At 42.1% G+C, this 14,860-nt stretch overlaps 2 non-coding genes across 2 annotated transcripts; both read left to right on the top strand.

Annotated features, from left to right (window-relative positions):
* The first annotated feature begins 6,680 nt into the window (after positions 1-6,680).
* trnat-agu (transfer RNA threonine (anticodon AGU)) lies at positions 6,681-6,754 on the top strand. The gene has a single exon. It is a non-coding gene; the product is annotated as a tRNA-Thr (tRNA).
* A 500-nt stretch (positions 6,755-7,254) lies between these two features.
* trnat-cgu (transfer RNA threonine (anticodon CGU)) lies at positions 7,255-7,328 on the top strand. The gene has a single exon. It is a non-coding gene; the product is annotated as a tRNA-Thr (tRNA).
* Positions 7,329-14,860: the final 7,532 nt, after the last annotated feature.

Genomic DNA, 14,860 nt, shown 5'->3' with positions numbered 1-14,860 from the left:
TGGGAAAGTAACCACTGAGAGAAAAGGCAGAAAGATGATGAAGAGATGAACCTGGAACTGAGGGACTGATACAATTTTTTTTTTACATTTGTGTACAAACATACATTGGAGACTGATGTCTTAGCATGTTTTCATTCTATTCATTTCATTTTATTAGCAACTTTTTATTCTATTTTCACTCTATTTTTTGTAAATAAAACAGACTTGTGTTTGCATTAGGGCTGTCAAAATTAACGGGTGAACGTGGATTAATCCATCATCATGATTAATCTGATTAAAATTTTTAATGCAATTAACCCATCTGCAGCGCAGAATGACTCAAAATCCCAGAAATGTCTCTGTCAACCCATTTTGGGCAGTTCTGGTGCGTTCCATTTGCCCTGGGAACTCGTATTCCGAGTCGAATTCCAAGTTTTGAAGCCGGAAGTGACAACGTGCACTCCCGTTTCTCGGAGATCCGAGAAATATCTCGGAGCAGCACAGAGGATCCCGAGTTCAGAATCCAAGATGGCTGTGCCCTTTATCAACAGAAGGGAAAGTTGTAGTTCTATACTGTTTAAGCACTACTTCTCATTTGTGACTCATTAAATCGGTCGCACACACTATACTGTCCAACTTATCTGTGGACGTGTTGTAAAAAAGATTGCTTTTTGATATGGGTCCATGGTATTGCATTTCTGTGGCAGATTGATTGCATCCGACTCATGTTCAGGATGTTCTATAAACATGTTAAGTGCATATATATTCCCTTTTTCTTGAGTCTGTTTGGTCATACAAAATGAAATGCAGTTAATATAGATTAAAAATTAATGATATTTGATAGTGATTAATCTAAATTAATCCACAGAAACCCTGTGATTAATCTGATTAAAAATTGTAATCGTTTGACAGCACTAATTTGCATGTATTTTGTGAATGTGAGTCTTTCTTATTTGCAGGTCAGTCAGTGTGTGGGATATCTTGTATAGATATCATAGGCTTTTGTGAAGGTTTCCATGTCACACACATAGGTTTGGGCTGCCTTGTATTTGAACTAGGAGTAAATAAATGCAAATGTGCCAGGGTTCACAGGTAATTAGTGTGTTTGCACAACAAAAGCAGGAGGACAATGGAGCTGAAGACCTGAACAAATCTGCGCAGGCTTAGTAGTTCAAGGGAATTTACGCAGATTTGCGCAGGCTTAGTAGTTCTAGCATCAGAGATTGAAATTGCTTTTGTAAAGAGATGGGCAGTATTTCAATTCCATATATTTCAGCACCAGGACAACAGCCCCCCCGCATGAGGGAACCCACCAGAGGACACCGGATGGGGAGCCACCGGCCCAGCCCACCAGAAAATGAAAAGCTCAGTAGTTCTCGTGTTAATTGCCATGTGTTTGCGTGCAGACAAGAGCACGGACAGCATTAGGGGAGCCGGACACTGTTGCAAATTGCACTGTAATGTTGGTCCAAACATCCAAACTAGAGAATCTTAAAACACTGTCTTGACAGTCGTATAAAACCAGCCACAGCCTAAGGATTAATGGAGCTCAGAATGGGCTGGGATATCCCTGATCTATCTGCCGGTTCTTGTTGGCATGTTCCGGGGCCAATTCATCACTCAATCCCATCAGAATCACTCTTGGCACTGAAACAGCTGATAAGCCACAAATCATCACTGGGAAAATAATCATTGTGATCTGTAAATACTCCCTCTTTTCATATTTGGCCACACACAACGTCCTCAAACAAAGCTAAATACTTTACACCATAATGATGCTGTGTGTGACATATGTAGACAGGGGTCTTTTTATACCTATTATATATGGGGGCACACATGTTGCGGCCTGCATTGACTTGTCCTTACGCACACCTCTAACCTAAATATTTATAAGAATAAATAGTTTGGTATATATAACGTCATTCATTTAAAATGATCATTTAAAAACAAATGCTGACTGTTGGAGTAGGTGAGCGAGCGAACCGGGAAGCAGGCGAAGCAAGCCGAGAGTGCAGGCAAACGGGGTTTATTCCGGACAACAGGGGAGAGACACCAACAAACATCACGTGGCCAGCAGGGGGCGCCGCGGGTGTGGCTGCTGGCGAGCAGGGCAGGACGGGTAAGTCAGGCAGTTCAGGTGCCGGCAGGACGGGCGCCGCCGTCATGTGGCCAGCAAGGGGCACCTTGGGTGTGCGGCCAGCAGGGGGCGCCTCGTCAGGCGCTGCAGTCCTTTGGCCAGCAGGGGGCGCCGCAGCAGGCGCCGCCAGCACGCGGCCAGCAGGGGGCACCGCGGCGGGTGCCGCAGCCAGAGTGGTGGCAGCTGCAGGGACTGCAGGCAGAGCAGGCAGGACAGGCGGGTCGAGCAGGACAGGCGGGTCAAGGGGTGCTGCAGGCAGATCGGCGGCGGCAGCAGGCAGCGCAGCCGCGGGCGGATCGGCGGCGGCAGCAGGCAGCGCAGCCGCGGGCGGATCGACGGCGGCAGCAGGCAGCGCAGCCGCGGGCGGATCGACGGCGGCAGCAGGCAGCGCAGCCGTGGACACATCAGCGGCAGCAGCCGGCAGCGCAGCCGCGGGCAGAGCGGCGGCAACAGCAGCAGCAGCCGCGGGCAGAGAGGCGGCAACAGCAGCAGCAGCCGCGGGCAGAGAGGCGGCAACAGCAGGCAGCGCAGCCGCGGGCAGAGAGGCGGCAGCTGCAGCAGGCAGCGCAGCCGCGGGCAGTGCGGCGTCAGCATCAGCAGGCGCTGTTGCTGCAGGCGGTGCAGCGGCGGTGTCATCCCAGGCGGGGAGTAAGGAGCAAGCCCCCAAGAAGAGCGTCGGGGCGGCTGCTTCTCCTTTCCCCTTCCGCTTCTTTTTCTTCTTGCGGCTGGGGCATGACGATGGAGGCGGGGTTGCCACAGGAGGCGTGAGCGGCTGGAGCCGCTTCTCTGTTACCCCCTCGACGAGCCGCCGGAGGTTCTCTCGAACCTCCGCCATGACAGGCGCTGCGGTGAGCGGCGGGACCTCCTGGAGGAGGGTCCCGCTCGTGCTGGCTAACACCAGCAGTCCGGAGTCCTCCCGGACCTCCGGCTGGTGGAGCCAGTAGAGCACCTCGTGGAGCAGGTCGACGCGTTGATCGTCGACCTGCGGAGGTGCGTTGGGGAGATCCGTCATTCTGTTAGAGTAGGTGAGCAAGCGAACCGGGAAGCAGGCGAAGCAAGCCGAGAGTGCAGGCAAACGGGGTTTATTCCGGACAACAGGGTAGAGACACCAACAAACATCAATGACGGATCTGGGGTAACAGACTCAGACGCGGACTAAATACAGCAGACAAGCCAAACTAACAAGGAACAACTGGGCACGATCGGGAAAGCACACGTGGATAATGAGGGGGCGTGGCACACATCAGGAGCGGACGGAGCAGGGCGTGACACTGACTGTTAGTTGTACATTGTGGTGTTTTCAGTTACAGCTGTCTGTATTTCCCATAATCCTATGTGATTGTTCCTCAGAACTATTTGAACAATCTCTGCCTCTTGTACAACCAGGTCCAGTGCACAGCTCAGGTAAACCTGTGCAATCGTCTCATGCTGCCATCTTTGTGCATTTTCAGTCTCGGTGCATTGCCAGTTATTTTTTTCAACTGCACAGTGTATAGTACATTATAATACTTACAGAGGATTAAAGTTAACATTGACAACATGTCTTACAAGAGGGCTACAATAAAGAAAACAAAAGTTTCAAGGCAACATGAAGGTAATGCACAATCTGGGATGATCAATTTCTGAGGCATGTATTTAAAATAAGTATTTTAATAAGCATTTAACTTAAATTGTGCTTGTCTCAGAGGCTTGAGAGTACGCCAAGGGAAGACGAAGTGTCTCCAGGACGACTACAGGCAAACTGGCACTGCCCGGGCAGATGAAAGAAGAAGGGCACAGAGCCAGGTTGGGTACCACAGCGCTATCCAGCCCATGGTTGCCGATGGTCACATTCCACCAGAACCCCCCAACACTAACTCCCCGGGGAACTTCCAAGCAGCAGAGCAGATCTCAACAAGCGAGGATCAAAGGAAAGGAAAGATCCTGGCAGGAAGAGGAAGATCTTGTGGCCAAAGGCTAAAAATTTAGAAGTTTGGAGAACAAATGTGTTACAAATGAAATAGCACATTAAGCCTGGGTTATTTCACAATTTTCATTACAGAGATATTTGTGAAACTCATATTTGAAATAAAAGTATGTGCTACAGCTTAATCATTTCTTTCATACATTATTTTGTATTTTCAAAATGTCTTTATTGTAAACTGCACAGCATGTTCCGCTGTGAGCACTATCCCCCATACAGGAACTGTGAATAAGAAGCCTTTAACCTGGGCAGAAAATACATTGTTTGTAAGTCGGTCATAATGAAAGAGTACCAATTTCAGAGGGCATTAAGTTGAAAAATACACAGTGAAATATCTAATAATAATATCTGAACATTCAAACACAGCATACTGTACAACTCAGTTTACAAATTTAAAATTTTTATTTCAAAGTACTGTTTAATTTCAGAGCCAAATGCCATGTGCCCATAAATATTTGAATTATTATTGTTTATTATTATAAATGCCGATTACATTCCTGGGGCCTTCGATTTTGCATACACAGTGCCCTCTACAGGATCCTGTCGAAACAGCATCTCCTTCAACCTCATTCACAAAATGTGCGTTTTTTCACAAAATGTTTTTCTTTATAAATCCCAAAATCTTCCTATAAATGTGTGTATGAATTCTTCTCATCTTTTTCAGTCACACAGAGCCTTTATAAATGAGCTCCCCGATTAATCTGTTTACATGAAAACATCTTAATTGCATTAAGGCATTTAAACGTAGCCACCGAACAAAAGGTAACTTGGTGATTTAGCAAACTGCATGTTCCTCATCTCCTCTGTATGGACCATAGAGCTGTGTATCGGAGAGTCTGGCTACGCGCTACGTTTCACGATACAGGGATTACAATTCAATACGCTGCTCTATTTTGCCGTTAAAAAAAAATCTGCTTTTAGGAAAACTTGTTATAGTATAAAGAGCACACCGCCAAATGCATGAAATCTGAGTAAAAGCATTTGATTTTTAACTCAATCAGAATAGAGGGATCTGCATTTGCATTTATCACAGTACCTGTAACAATCCAGCATCGTAGGACTACAACTATTTCGGATTCAGCCAACGGGTAACGTTACTAGCCAGCAGCGTTGTGCAAATTACTGAAAAGTACTAGTTACCAATTACTTCATATGTAAGTAATTATAATAAGGGTGGGAGTGGAGCGTGTGTCTGACTGAGGGGTCGCAGGCCGGGATCGCGAGCAGTTCCAACGTGTGGTGGGTGCGGCACCGCGCTGCATCAGCGCCTGCTCCCCCGGCCTGACCTGTCCTGTATAATAACCTAATAAAAGAAAATAACAGCGGGCTAAAGGCTGCCTAGTGATCACATTAACATGGCGTCGCTGTTGAAATACATGGCGCAGACATCGGGGGAATATGGAACCAAATGTTTCTGCAACACAGAGATGTTTGCCGGTGGATTTTCAAGCATCGCGGAGACATAGTACCAATGCATTTGTGCTCTCTGGGTAGTTATAAATTATTTTAAACCAATTATTTTAGTGTTGCAGCTATGACAATGCCAGATAATACAACTGTCTAATTGTATTTATCACCATACCTATAATATCAGCCATTCATTGCGCCAGGGTGAGGTCGGATGGCGTTACATCATAAACAGGAAATTAGGGGAACGTGCTGCCTTCGTCCATTAATATTTTCAGGCAAGACAAAGCCAAAGAGCCCATTTAAATTTAAGTACTTTGCTTTTTTAAAAAATGTGATATGGTAATTAGTTACATTACTCCTTACAGACAAAAGCAGTGGAATTATACTAAAGCGTTACTAGCAACACTGCTAGGTTTGCTAATGCTAACGCTAGCAGCGCAGCCTTATGCTACATCCTCTCGCAAGATAAGACAGCGTTACTGTCACTACCGAAAATGTTACACCAACCGTAAATGTAACTTCCGCTACTACGCATGCGCACGCTTGCGACTTCTGGAAGGAGGCGTGCTATTTTTACGGCATCTTGTCACATCTCATCATCTGTTGATTTTTGATGAGAATGTCAACAGCGAGAGGAAAGAGATTTAACCGGATAATGATGGAGACCTTCAACTTTAAAAGATTTTATTTCACACAGGGCATTAATGTCTAATGTGCCTCAGAAGGAGCGACGTAAAATACGGCGTATGGCCATCAATTTTACAGTCAAAGGTGACATTACTTTAATGTTCTTCTCTATGTGCTAAATGAAATTACCATTATGTATTACACCCAGTTCGATGTGCTGTGAAGTTACTTAAGAGCAAAAGTGTCAGCTAGGCACTCGCACAACATATCTTTGCTCACGCCATGGAGGCATTACAATAGTGCTGCTCGAGAAAATAGTTCAATACTGAAGTGTTTGCTAGAAGCCACACAGCTACCTTCTTCATTGGGCAGTGAACATGACAGAGGTGAACAGCAGTGGCCTGGAGAAAGAAAGTTATGGAGAAGAAAGAATTTGAAGCGGTTGTGTAGAGGACGTGTTGACCAATTTCAACGGCTGGCAAGGATCATAGCCACGGTCTTGGAGTTGTAAAATACGTAACTGACAGACAAGGGCAGTGGTGGTCCTTCTTTTTCCTGTCTCTTGGCGCTGTGGCTTAGTTGGTTAAAGTGCCTGTCTAGTAAACAGGAGATCCTGGGTTCAAATCCCAGCAGTGCCTTGGATTTCACTGTAGGAAATGAAATGCTGCGAGCTTCTTGCCTTTTTTCCACTGAAGGCCGTCATTGTGGGAAGAAACTGTCAGAAGCAAATCATTTGCTCCAGGTGAGGCTTGAGTTCAGAATCTCAGCATGGCCCAACCAGACGCTGCCATGTGCATAGCAGACGCTGACTGATTACAGTACAGGAGCCTCTGACTCAAGGTGTGTTAGAACACTATGTCAGTGTTTTCTCGAAAAATGTTGTCCACACAAAAATCTTGGGCCCATACCTTACTTTCCTTAAGTAGTAGACCACTGAGATCTGGTTGAAGTTTCAGCAGATTCTCATTATCTCAATTGCCACCATTACGATCTACTAATTGAAGAAGCAGGGGAGTCTTGACTGACTCAAATAATGAAGAGTGTACAATTGGCTTGGTTCTAAACATTTTCTGCTGTCAGGCTACTAACTTTAGTAGTTTGATAATCCCTGAAATGTGAGTTGCAACTTTTAATAGTGGGTGCTCTGGCTTAGTGGTTTAAAGCGCCTGTCTCGTAAACAGGAGATCCTGGGTCCAAATCCCAGCAGCACCTTGTTAATGTTGATGAATCTTTTGCCAAGAACAACCGTCATGTCTGCTGGAGGCATGGTAAGTGTAGACCTTGTATGTTAAGAGCAAAAGTGTCAGCTAGGCACTCCCACAACATGTCTATGCTCACGCCATGGAGGCATTACAATAGTGCTGCTCGAGAAAATAGTTCAATACTGAAGTGTTTGCTAGAAGCCACACAGCTACCTTCTTCATTGGGCAGTGAACATGACAGAGGTGAACAGCAGTGGCCTGGAGAAAGAAAGTTATGGAGAAGAAAGAATTTGAAGCGGTTGTGTAGAGGACGTGTTGACCAATTTCAACGGCTGGCAAGGATCATAGCCACGGTCTTGGAGTTGTAAAATACGTAACTGACAGACAAGGGCAGTGGTGGTCCTTCTTTTTCCTGTCTCTTGGCGCTGTGGCTTAGTTGGTTAAAGTGCCTGTCTAGTAAACAGGAGATCCTGGGTCCAAATCCCAGCAGCACCTTGTTAATGTTGATGAATCTTTTGCCAAGAACAACCGTCATGTCTGCTGGAGGCATGGTAAGTGTAGACCTTGTATGTTAAGAGCAAAAGTGTCAGCTAGGCACTCGCACAACATGTATTTGCTCACGCCATGGAGGCATTACAATAGTGCTGCTCGAGAAAATAGTTCAATACTGAAGTGTTTGCTAGAAGCCACACAGCTACCTTCTTCATTGGGCAGTGAACATGACAGAGGTGAACAGCAGTGGCCAGGAGAAAGAAAGTTATGGAGAAAAATGAATTTGAAGCGGTTGTGTAGAGGACGTGTTGACCAATTTCAACGGCTGGCAAGGATCATAGCCACGGTCTTGGAGTTGTAAAATACGTAACTGACAGACAAGGGTAGTGGTGGTCCTACTTTTTCCTATCTCTTGGCGCTGTGGCTTAGTTGGTTAAAGTGCCTGTCTAGTAAACAGGAGATCCTGCACTGTAAACCCTAATAAGTTCACAGAACTCAAAAATTATTTTGTAACAGATTACACAAAAATATTTTAGTGATGTTTTTAAATGTTTTAAGTTTACGTAAAATAAAACTTATACTTAGAGTTGCCTTAAATTATCTCAATGTTATCTTATTATTATGGGCCTATTCATGTAATGAAAGGCCCATATTACTCTTCACCTAGTAAACTACATTTTGCCAATTTGCGCTGAGCCTGTGAAAGGCACGGAGCTCATTTTGGTGCCAAATCGTAGGGCCTGCTTAGCTGAACGGATTGACATATCCTTTGTCTCTGTACTCTTTACGGATTGCGTGCAATCGCCTCTCAAACACGAAAAAAAAACTTTATTATTATTATTCTTCCGTGATTTTCGGCAATTAATGCGGGTCGTACCGTAGCATGTAGCCAGGTAATCTATATATCAAAAGTGAGTCCTTCATGGTGTGAGGTGTGCTATTACTTTTCTGCGCAGAATATGTTACCATGGTGACGTTATTCACGTTAAAACACACTAAAAATCCCATAGGAATGCATTGAATGCTAACTTTTACCTAGCATTAGCCTATACCTAACTAACCATGTGAATAGTAGTAAGGATCGTCTTTTTTCATGGCAGTGAATGGCCCATTGACTTCAATGCATTTCAGTCAAAGTTGTCCCACTCGGCCAGCGTTCATACCACACCAACAAGACTCGGTATTCAACCTTAGGCCTCATCACCCAACACCGCAAGTCCAACATCTTGACCCGCACTCATCTTTCATCCCTCGTTCTCTCCCATTGACTTCAATGCATTTCAGTCAAAGTTGTCCCACTCGGCCAGCGTTCATACCACAGCAACAAGACTCGGTATTCAACCTCAGGCCTCATCACCCAACACCCCAAGTCCACCATATTGACCCGCACTCGTCTTTCATCCCTCGTTCTCTCCCATTGACTTCAATGCATTTTGGTCAAAGTTTCATTATTTGGCCACTGCTCCTGCCACAGCTACAAGACTGAATAATTAAATCAATAAGTAAAAGCACCAGCTCTTCCCCGGTCAGCAGAATAGGCCCATCTCAAAATTTCTTCAGGAATTTTCGTTTCTAGTAAATATTGATATTCCTCAACTTATAATTGGGGAGTAATTCACAAAAATTTTTCAATATTTTTCAACTCATATAATGTGGAAAATACACTTAAAATTTTCAACATTTTTCAACTCATAATGTGGAAAATACACTTAAAAGTTTCAATATTTTTCAACTCATATAATGTGGAAAATACACTAAAAATTTTCAATATTTTTCAACTCATATAATGTGGAAAATACACTAAAAATTTTCAACATTTTTCAACTCATAATGTGGAAAATACACTTAAAAGTTTCAATATTTTTCAACTCATATAATGTGGAAAATACACTAAAAATTTTCAATATTTTTCAACTCATAATGTGGAAAATACACTTAAAAGTTTCAATATTTTTCAACTCAAAATGTGGAAAATACACTTAAAAGTTTCAATATTTTTCAACTCAAAATGTGGGAAATGCACTAAAAATAATTTCTAAAGTGAAATACTGATGTTGGCCCACTACACAATTATAATCAGCTAATAATGTTAGAAAACATGAAAGTGACACCACAGTGACAATTTAACTTTTTTTATTCAACACAATGTGCTTTTTAAAAGGCACAAATTAAAGAAGCTCAGTCAAAACAAAGTGCTTGTCAAAGTAAATCAAAAGGAAAAGGAAATGAAAAAAACTAAAGATAAAAACTAAATCTGTTTTAAAGTATATTGTGTTAATAGTTCCATATTCTGGTAATGTTCATTGCTAGAGAGTGTACAGTAGATTCAGTATTTTGGGTCTCCATCTCACATTATGATAAAAACTCACAAAGGATTCATGATAAAATTCAATAAGATTCTAAGTATAATCCATCCTCAACAGCAATGACAACTATTAGAATGTGGAGCCATTTAAACACTATTTAAAAACGTTTTAGCACTCACTCTTCCTTGAAAAACACAAATAACATTCAAATAAAGTACTGGTTTCTACTGTGCTGTACTTCAACTGGCAACATCAAGGCAGTGCATCATGGTAGGCATTAGGCAACAGAACATTAAACATGTATAGTGCATGAATTGAACAGTCGTTTCCCACGTTATTCAGTACAAAAAACTTTAGCGTTATTCAGTACAAAAAACTTTTTCAATGTTGTGAAATGTATCTATTAATGTATTAAATCTGAGGTAGAACAGGCAAACATTGCCACATCTTAAATCTGAGGTAGAAGAGGCAAATAATTACATTTGTAAACAAAAAAAAACTTCCTCAATACTCAGTTCAACAAATAATCCATTCTGAATGATTCACTCACTGAACAAATAATTCTTCAGCGTCAGTAGACGCCCTTTCAGTGGTTTGTTGTCCTCAAGACACACCACAACTTTTTGGATAAATGTGAATGTAAGTTCAAGATTCTTTGGGTACTGTAGGTCTAGTGCATAGATGTACCCAAAGAGCAGGAGAAATGAGTCAGCCAGATTTGTGGGACCACTCACAAGCACTTCATCCTCCACGACAATACAGATGCTCTCAGGGCTGAAGAGGGATGCATCAGTAGTGTCACCCGTGATGACTGTCAGGAGAGCCAACGGAGTGTCAGTGAGGTCTGGACCATCTGCTGACTATAAAACACAAATGATACAATAATGAATTCAGCCCCTCAAGGATACAAATCATGCTAATGATATCTAGACATTACTGTCACTTAGCACTTAGACTGCAACTAAGCTACATGTTTTAACTATTTTCTGTACATAAGAACATAAGAACATAAGAACTATACAAACGAGAGGAGGCCATTCGGCCCATCGAGCTCGCTTGGGGAGAACTTAACTAATAGCTCAGAGTTGTTAAAATCTTATCTAGCTCTGATTTAAAGGAACCCAAGGATTCAGCTTGCACTACGTTATCAGGAAGACTATTCCATACTCTGACTACACGCTGTGTAAAGAAGTGCTTCCTTAAATCCAGTTTGAAATGTTCTCCCGCTAATTTCCACCTATGGCCACGAGTTCTTGTATTTGAACTAATGCTGAAGTAACTATTCGGTTGAACAGCATCCAAACCTGTTAGAATCTTATAGACCTGGATCATGTCCCCCCTCAGTCTCCTTTGCTTGAGGCTGAACAGATTTAGCTCAAATAACCTTTCCTCGTATGACATTCCTCTAAGACCAGGAATCATTCTTGTGGCCCTACGCTGCACCTTTTCTAAGGCCGCTATGTCCTTTTTAAGATATGGTGACCAAACCTGTACACAATATTCTAGGTGAGGTCTCACCAAGGAATTGTATAATCTTAGCATTACCTCCCTTGACTTAAACTCCACACACCTGGAGATGTACCCCAACATCCTATTGGCCTTTTTTATTGCTTCCCCACACTGGCGAGAATGAGACATGGAAGCATCAACATACACACCAAGGTCTTTCTCATAATCAGCTACCTTTATTTCAGTAGGTCCCATAAAATACCTGTACTTTATATTTCTGCTCCCTACATGGAGTACCTTACATTTGTCTATGTTAAATTTCATCTGCCAGGTGTCAGCCCAGTCACTAATTAAATTAAGATCCCGCTGTAGCTGCTGAGCCGCTAGTTCAGTATCTGCTACACCACCCACCTTGGTGTCATCTGCAAATTTCACCAGTTTACTGTATATATTGGTGTCTATATCATTTATGTAAATTAGGAACAAAAGTGGTCCTAAAATTGAACCCTGCGGTACCCCACTATGAACGCAGGCCCACTGTGACATCGAGCCTCTTATAACTACTCGCTGCTTCCTATCCGTTAACCAGTTATCAATCCAAGTCGCTACAGTTCCTAAAATACCTGTCGCTTTGAGTTTAAGTGAGAGCCTCTTGTGGGGAACAACATCAAAAGCCTTTTGGAAATCTAAATAGATGACATCATAGGCCTTCTTATCATCAACTTCCTGAGTAGCTTCCTCAAAAAACTCCAACAGATTTGTTAAACAGGATCTACCTCTCCTAAATCCATGCTGGCTATCCCTCAAAATGTTATTTGAGTCCAGGTAATCTACCATTTTCTCTTTGATTATAGCCTCCATAACTTTACCAGTTATACAAGTTAGACTGATTGGCCTATAGTTTGACAAATTACTTCTATCCCCTTTTTTGAAAATGGGCGTTATGTTGGCATGCTTCCAATCAGAAGGTACCACACCTTCAGATAAGGATTTTTGAAACAGTAATGTTAAGGGTCGGCAAATAATATCCCTCATCTCTTTTAACACTATAGGTAAGATGCCATCAGGGCCCTGTGATTTATTTATTTTGAGCTTAGCTAGGCTTTGCAAAACATCAGCTTCAGTTATATATATATTAGTTATAGACGATGTTGAATTAGTAATAAGAACTGGTAAGTTACTAGTGTCCTCGACAGTGAATACCCGTGCAAAACTATCATTGAACTCATTTACTATGTCAATGTCGTTTTCAATTATAAGACCCTTACTATCCTGCAGATTAGTAATTTCAGCTTTTAGAGCTCTTTTAGAGTTAAAATACTGGAAGAAACTTTTAACGTCATCCTTAGCCTCCAATGCGATCTTCCTTTCGACATTCCTTTTAGCTCGTCTAATGTCATTTTTTAATTCAGCCTGTAGATTTAGATACTCTTGCTTTATTATGTCATCATCAGTTATTTTCCATCTCTGGAACAAAGCCCTTTTCCTCCTTACTTTATACTTTATGTCCCTATTAAACCACCTAGGTTGCAATTTCCTAGATTTATTCTTGCTAGAAACAGGTATGAAGTCCTCTTGTACTTGCAATAATGTGCTTTTAAAAAATTCCCATGCCTCTTCAACAGTTTTGTTATTTAACTCCATCCAGTTCACGGTTTCTAGTTTTAATCTCATACAATTGAAGTTAGCCTTCCTAACATTATATATTTTTGATTTGGACTTTGCTCTTCGGGCACTAAACTTAACCTCAAATTTAACCATGTTATGATCGCTACTGTCAAGTGGTTCTAAAACATCTAATTTACCAATCCTGTCCTGGTTATTAGACAAAACAAGATCAAGAATGGCATCTCCCCTGGTAGGGGTGTTAACAAACTGAGTAAAAAAACAATCCTGTACTAATTCCACCATCTCAAGTTCATTTTCAGAAGAGCCAGCAACAATGTCCCACTGTATCCCCGGTAGATTAAAATCACCCATAACTACCACATCATTTTTATTGCTCATAATCCTAATATCACTGTATAACAATCTGCTTTCCTCAGCAGCTACATTGGGTGCTCTGTAACAAACACCGACAATTAGGCTATTTGAGTTTGTAGCATCTAATTTTACCCATATAGCTTCCGTACTTTTACTTATATCAGTAAGCTCCCTTGCCTGCAAGATTTCCTTTACATATACTGCAACACCACCTCCCTTCTTACCTATACGGTCTTTACGGAACAATGTGTAACCATCCATATTATATTCTTGTCCATCCTTATCACTCAACCACGTTTCAGTTATTGCTATAATATCATAAGAGTCCGATGAGATAAGAGCCTCTAAATCATGAATTTTATTCCTAATACTCCTGGCGTTTAAATACAGACAACAAAGGGTAGGCTTATTACAGTGCCTACTTATAATATGATTTTTTTGGGCTTTCCGTTTCCCCCCAGTTACATACTTAACTAACCTCCCTGCCCCCCCATATGCTTATATCTTATGTTAGTTTCACACCCATCGGTTAGCACTTTTTGAGTAGTGGAATGCTTTATACTTACCTTTTCATAATTTCTACATGTCAGTTTGTAGAATAACAACTCAAGTGAACTTCATAAACAGGTCCTGGGGGGTATTCCAAAAGGAGGTTCAACAAACTCTGAGCCTAACCCTGAACTCTGAGTTGACTTACCCTGTGAAGTGAAACTGAGTTTTCAGTTCCAGAACAGCTGATCTGAGTTAGGTAAGTCGACTCGGAGTATGTTAACCCTGAGTTGAGCCTGTGCCTGACGACTAGTAAAAAGCCATCATAAATGGAGCTCCAATACTGTGATTCACCGTGGCAACAGGGGAGAAAACAGGAAGCAGACATTTTCTGGCTGCGGCCATAATAAAAATCGCTGACAGAGTTTTAGATGCCGCCGTCTTTTCAGTTTGAATGAAACATCATTTTCTTTTATATTAGCCTTTGAGGAGGTGGTTGAATGTTGTTTAGTGTTTTATTTCATTTAAATTTAGGCTATTTTATTTAATTTAAATTGGCTGAAAATGAAATAAAAACATTCTCACATTGGCTCCTCACTTTGGTTTTTATTTTACATATTAAACAAAGTAAATGTTTATTCAGTAGATATTTTAACTTGTAGTAGCTTTTACCACCAACACATGCTGTGTAACACACATCTGTGTCCTAACATCCTGCTGAGTAGATGAACATAAAGTGCTGCTCACCTCCACCACGTCCGACAGAGGGCTCTGAACTGAAAACTCAAGAGTTTCACTTCACAGGGTAACTCAACTCAGAGTA

The sequence above is a fragment of the Paramormyrops kingsleyae genome, chromosome 25 (assembly GCF_048594095.1).
Source record: "Paramormyrops kingsleyae isolate MSU_618 chromosome 25, PKINGS_0.4, whole genome shotgun sequence".
In the NCBI taxonomy this organism is placed as follows: Eukaryota; Metazoa; Chordata; class Actinopteri; order Osteoglossiformes; family Mormyridae; genus Paramormyrops; species Paramormyrops kingsleyae.
The sequence above is the reverse complement of the archived record's forward strand: the minus strand, read 5'-3'. Positions and strand labels throughout refer to the sequence as shown.